At 33.6% G+C, this 5,555-nt stretch overlaps 1 long non-coding RNA gene across 2 annotated transcripts; it reads right to left on the bottom strand.

Annotated features, from left to right (window-relative positions):
* Nucleotides 1–1,058: 1,058 nt before the first annotated feature.
* Nucleotides 1,059–5,275, bottom strand: LOC107701110 (uncharacterized). Of its 2 annotated transcripts, none has more exons than XR_001635608.1 (4): nt 5,170–5,275; nt 3,574–3,696; nt 2,901–2,985; nt 1,059–1,983 (listed from the first exon to the last, which is right to left on the bottom strand). It is a non-coding gene; the product is annotated as an uncharacterized LOC107701110 (long non-coding RNA). The 2 variants fall into 2 exon arrangements; XR_001635609.1 differs by having other exon boundaries at nt 1,059–1,993.
* Nucleotides 5,276–5,555: the final 280 nt, after the last annotated feature.

A 5,555-nucleotide genomic window follows, 5' to 3' on the forward strand; every position in this document is an offset into this window, starting at 1 on the left:
AGTTATAGACTGTTCAAATCAATAGTTCAAATATAGTTTTTAATTTCACCATAATTCGCCACATTCCAAACAGTAACTTCACCCACAGATAACACCCAGCCATTACTAAACCACTAGATATAATTGATGGAAGGCTGTATGTGCTGATAGCCTGGCAGGATAGTCTGAGCTATATTTATATAGTTATATATATATATATGTTAATCTACATATATTTATATATTATATACAATTCAATACATACATCCATACATCACTTTGATTAGACTCAGGACCAACACAGTTCTGGTGTATCGGTGGTTGTATTATGACGGTAAAGATGTTTTAACACGTACAGTCTACACCATAAAACCTGCATACCCTTATTAAGAATTCAATGGAATTTTTATGAATTCAATGTAATTCTACAAGAATAATTTAATGCGCATCAATGGGTCCTGAGCATTGGCTGAAAGAAACACAAGGGTGTAAACCTCCATTCTAGTTACATGTCGGATGTCCCTCACGCAAAAACAAGAAACACTGAGAACTTCAAACGCACATACTTCCATACATCACATTACTAAGAAAAGACTGATTTAAAAACCCATGCTCAACCCATTTCATCTTCCTTACCTGATTCCAGGTAAGGAGCGATTGGAAGTGAGAGTATATTTGTATTAAAGTCCTAATGACGCAACATTCTGAGAGGGGATGGACTATACACTTCTAAAGTCACTATCTCACATCATGTATGTTGATTGGAAGGGTTTGTGAAAGGAGGTATTATTGCTAACAACTGGATAAATGTGTCTTTATCCTCAAGACAAGTAATAAAAGGGTAAGTGCGATAATCAATCCTTCAATAAAATGGACAGGAGGTGAGACATAACGTAAAATATCCTCCTTGAGCACCTCATCTGGTAGAGAACAAAATAGTCATAGTAAAATTTTATGAAAGATGTCAAGGCTAAAAGGTTTAGCTTTGCCTCTTCAAGTTCTTTCAAAGACAGTCAGCCACTGACTAAAGAAAAGGGCGGAGCCTGATCTATTCTTGTATCTATCTTGTATTTATCTTGTAAACCAATCAAAAACAGCCAAGGGAGAGAGAGCTACACCTACGGTACGCCTGTCTTTTTTATAAAAAATAAATAAATAAATACAATAACTTGACTAAAATAGCACACACACAAGGAAATTGTGGAAGAGATGACAATGAAACCATTAATATTGACTGATTAACAAACAACAATACTTCCAAGAATGTGATACTGTTCAATGAGTTATAAAAAACTCTGTCTTGCATTAAATTATGAACAGTACTTGCTGACATTTTAAGGTGACCAAGCAGCTGCCAAAAAAAATGAATCCACAATGCATGTTAAAAATAAATGAATGGTCAGGATGACACGACTATGATTGTACAATACTACACTATAAAGAGACACACTTACATCTTGGATCAGCTAGTAAATAGGCTAAAAAGTGGGTAAAATAAAATAAAAAAAATAAAGCAACAAAAACAAATCACTACAGATTAAAACAAAACAAGGAAAACCGGCTTGGTCCGCAAAACAATTAGGAGAACAATTACTTAAAAACCCTGTTTATACATCTGTCACAATAATTCCACTGCCAATAGATATTCTGAATATATATACACACAAATATCATCTGCTTTACATTAAACTTATCTTAAAACACAATTCTGCCGAGCTCCATATGTTAAGGTAATGATCTGACATCATAAATGACTAACCGCTGATCGTCCCTGTATTTAAGTAGGTAAGACTTCAGAAACTGGGCATGAGGATAGAACCGGAATAATAGCCTATTTAACTTGTCAATGTGCTCCATTGTCAGACTGAAAGGAGGATATGAAAGATGCTCAGGACAAACGGTCACCAAAAGAGCTGGATGAAGGACTTCCATTACGATTAAAAAGACATGTTGCTGTGATTTGAGGAGAGTGATGCTGCTGGTCTCCAGTAGTTCAGGTCTGATCTGAGAAAGACTCAGGAAATGAAGGAAATGACATGGCAGAGAGAGAGAGAACAAGAACATTCATTTACTCTAAAGGTTAAACACCACAGTTATGTTCAGAATAGATTACTAACATAATGATTGAATACGGTCCAGTACATACTACCATTCAAAGGTTTGGGGTCAGTAAGTTTCTTTTTTTTTTTAAGAAATAAATACTTTTTAGTCAGCAAGGATGCATTAAATTGATCAAAAGTAATAATGTTTTTTTTTTAATGCTACAACAAAATTCGTTTGAGTTTTCTATTAATCAAAGAATCCTGAAAAAAAAAGGTTTCCACAAAACTATTAATTAGCACATCGGTTTTTACATTGATAATTCTATGAAATGTTTCTTGAGGAGCAGATCAGCAGATCAGAATGATTTCTGAAGGATCATGAGACACTGAAGACTGGAGTAATGTTGCTGAAAATTCAGCTTTGACATCACAGGAATGAATTACATTTTAAAATATATACTCAAATAAAAAAGTTATTTTAAATTATAATAGCATTTCTTTTATCAAATAAATGCAAACTTGGTGAGCATAAGAAATATATTTCAATAATACAGAAAAAAAACATCAGGTGACATTATCAGCTGTGGCATACAGTTACCAACTTAAAAATACTTCTAGAGATTGTGTTCATTCATCACAATGTCAATGAAAGGCCAAGTTCAGTGCAATGCACTGTGGGAATATTCTATGCATACAGAAAATCTGCATACTGTACATACAATATAAACTATATACTCCCAATAATGTTAATGTGAGTATGCTATCCCAAACATAGCCTATATGTTGAATTCATAGACTAGGAAATATGAAATAATTTTTAAGTTCTCACTTGCGGTTTCAGATAAATGACATTAGGGGGCGCTAAAGATCATGAATTACCTTTATGAACAGCAGCATCCAGGAACACAGAGCAGCCTCAGTCTTCAAGAGCCACCATGCCTTTCACTGGATCCTTCACTCTCATCTGGAAGACAGCAATGGAAAAGCATGCATGTGTACATAAAGCAAATAGCTCCTTGCAGAAGAAGAAGGGGCTAAAAATGTGATTCAGGAAGGACTTATACTGATTTTTCTTTTCCTCTGGTAGATTACAGATCACTTGTGGAAGTCAAGGAGGAGACACTTGATTTCTGGGATAGTCCTGCAAAGTATGTGAAGCTGGGGATGCCGCCAATATGTGATGTCACTCATTCCCCAAACAGCACCTGAGAGCGCTGAACTGTGACCTGCTCCGCTCTGCTGCCCCTTTTGTTCGCAGTGACTGGACCTCATTATGGGCTACATTCAATTATTCATCTGCCTTGTTACACATAATCTGTACGGTGGGAAAATGTGTGGCAGGTCGAAGGCGACACTCAAAACACCAGAACATAAACAAAAACTCAGTCTCGCAACTAATGAATTCAGCTGTCAGTACTCTGTTAAATGTTTGTCTAACTGGCTAAAATTCATCATTACCATATAAAGGCTTGTTCAAACTACAACAGAGATGAGGAATAATTTAAAGCGGACAAAAACAAATGTAAATCTGCTGGAGGGCATCTCATCTGACCTCATCCAGTTCCCTCCTGGTCTCTTCCTCCATTCTGCGGATGTCGTCCATGTTCAGCTCGATCCATTTATCAATCCAACAGAACAGCTGCCGGTGGAAATTAGTGAACAAGCGCTTCTCTTGCTTTTAAAGGGAGAAAGAGGTACAAAATTCATTTTGGAAGATGAATTTTATATAGGTTGAACTGATATCCACAAGATGCCATGACATGAAATTTAAAGTCAACATTAAATGGTAATCACAACTGATTTTATTTACATAAAACATTAGGATGGAACTTAATTTTTATCAGGAATTAGACAACATGCTATTTATATAAATTAATGGTAACTGTAACTTTCTGATGCCATTTGTTTATGTGTAAAAAAAAAAAAAAAGATTTTAATCAGACTTCCAGCCATACACTACCATTCAAAATATTTGGATCAGTAAGATTTCAAGTCAAAATGCTGCATTTATTTGATCAAAATACAGTAAAAACAGTAATATTGTGAAATTTTATTAAAATTGAAAACTGTTTTCATATGTTTAAATTAATAATTTATTCATGTGATGTCAAAGCTGAATTTTCAGCATCATTATTCCAGTCTTCAGTGTCTCATGATCCTTCAGAAATCATTTAAATATAATGACTTGCTGCTCAAGAAACATTTCTTATTATTCTCAATGTTGAAAACAGTTCTGCATAATATTTTTATGGAAACCATGACACATTTTTTCAGAATTCTTTGATGAATATAAAGTAAAAAAAAAAATAAAAAATTATTTAAAATATAAATCAGATTTTAATCAGACTTCCAGCCATACACTACCATTCAAAATATTTGGATCAGTAAGATTTCAAGTCAAAATGCTGCATTTATTTGATCAAAATACAGTAAAAACAGTAATATTGTGAAATTTTATTAAAATTGAAAACTGTTTTCATATGTTTAAATTAATAATTTATTCATGTGATGTCAAAGCTGAATTTTCAGCATCATTATTCCAGTCTTCAGTGTCTCATGATCCTTCAGAAATCATTTAAATATAATGACTTGCTGCTCAAGAAACATTTCTTATTATTCTCAATGTTGAAAACAGTTCTGCATAATATTTTTATGGAAACCATGACACATTTTTTCAGAATTCTTTGATGAATATAAAGTAAAAAAAAAAATAAAAAATTATTTAAAATATAAATCTTTCATTAATATAAACATTTCGTAAATGTCTTTACTGTCACCTCTGATCAATTTAATGCGTCCTATTTGAATAAAAGGGTTTTTTTTGGTTTTTTTAACAGTAGTGTATATTGATTGTGGCTTGAAAAGAGTTGGCAAACAACACATTTTATGTTTTTTGACTATAAAAAAACTAAATGAATTTGAGTTGGATAAGGCAAAAATTGCGGCCTTTACCAACAAAGCCTCTATGACAGGTGAAAATAAGAGGGCCAAAAATGTAAGTCCTCTCAGTAAACTTTATTTTTAAGGAATAACATCCACAGATGAATCATACACGATCAGACCAGGAACATGCACTAAATATGGTCAAATCTGATTTCATGTCAAACTCTTTAATCAATCACATATACTGTAGATGTTTTACACTGACCTTTTGAATAAAGTTTTCCACTTTGTTTTGCAGGCCCCACCACTTGAACTTGACAGTAACCAGTTTGTAGGCACACATGTGTGGGCAGTCTGTCTTTTTAGGTAGCTCTTTCTACACAGACCCAAAATCCATTAAGCATTTGCATATAATTTCCCAATAATAAGCTTCCCACTCATACATCAAGCATGCACTTACTACATTTACACAAATTTTATTCAAGCACACAGCCATTAGAGAACAAAATAGTCATAGTAAAATTTTATGAAAGATGTCAAGGCTAAAAGGTTTAGCTTTGCCTCTTCAAGTTCTTTCAAAGACAGTCAGCCACTGACTAAAGAAAAGGGCGGAGCCTGATCTATTCTTGTATCTATCTTGTATTTATCTTG

Source organism: Sinocyclocheilus anshuiensis, unplaced genomic scaffold (assembly GCF_001515605.1).
Source record: "Sinocyclocheilus anshuiensis isolate Anshui unplaced genomic scaffold, SAMN03320099.WGS_v1.1 scaffold907, whole genome shotgun sequence".
NCBI lineage: Eukaryota > Metazoa > Chordata > Actinopteri > Cypriniformes > Cyprinidae > Sinocyclocheilus > Sinocyclocheilus anshuiensis.